The sequence below is a fragment of the Penaeus monodon genome, chromosome 22, assembly GCF_015228065.2.
Source record: "Penaeus monodon isolate SGIC_2016 chromosome 22, NSTDA_Pmon_1, whole genome shotgun sequence".
Taxonomy (NCBI): Eukaryota; Metazoa; Arthropoda; class Malacostraca; order Decapoda; family Penaeidae; genus Penaeus; species Penaeus monodon.
Genome location: NC_051407.1, coordinates 15,632,947 through 15,633,457, shown reverse-complemented (window position 1 = coordinate 15,633,457; position 511 = coordinate 15,632,947).

Here is a 511-nt window from a genome sequence, read left to right as displayed (position 1 = left end):
GGCAAAATCTTTCCCCAAACTCTCTCTCTTTCTCTCGAGATTTTCATCCGAGAATTTTAACCTTTCATTTTGTTTCTAAAATTCTTTCTTTCTGTTTCAACTTCCTCCTCCTTTCTCTCGTCTTCACCCCCCCTTCTCGTGAAACTTTTGCCTGAGAGAATGTTCTAAGATTAAATTCTGAACGAAAGAAAAGAGATGCAGATGATATGAAAGGAACGAGAGAGAAATGTGAAAAGGAAGGCATGAAAAGACAGATAGAGGGAATAAAACAACGTATAAGAGAAACAAATTAAATAAGAACGAAAGAGGAAAAAGCAAGGAAAAGGATGGAAACATGTAAGCAATTATATGCATGCATGGACCGTGCAATGTACATATAAAGTTATGTATATGCATATATATACTGATGTTGACTCTTGCTAAATCCACATAGCATAATCCTAAATATAACCAATAAAATCTCATATATCAATGACCATTTGTACATCACACACGACGATATACCTATAAC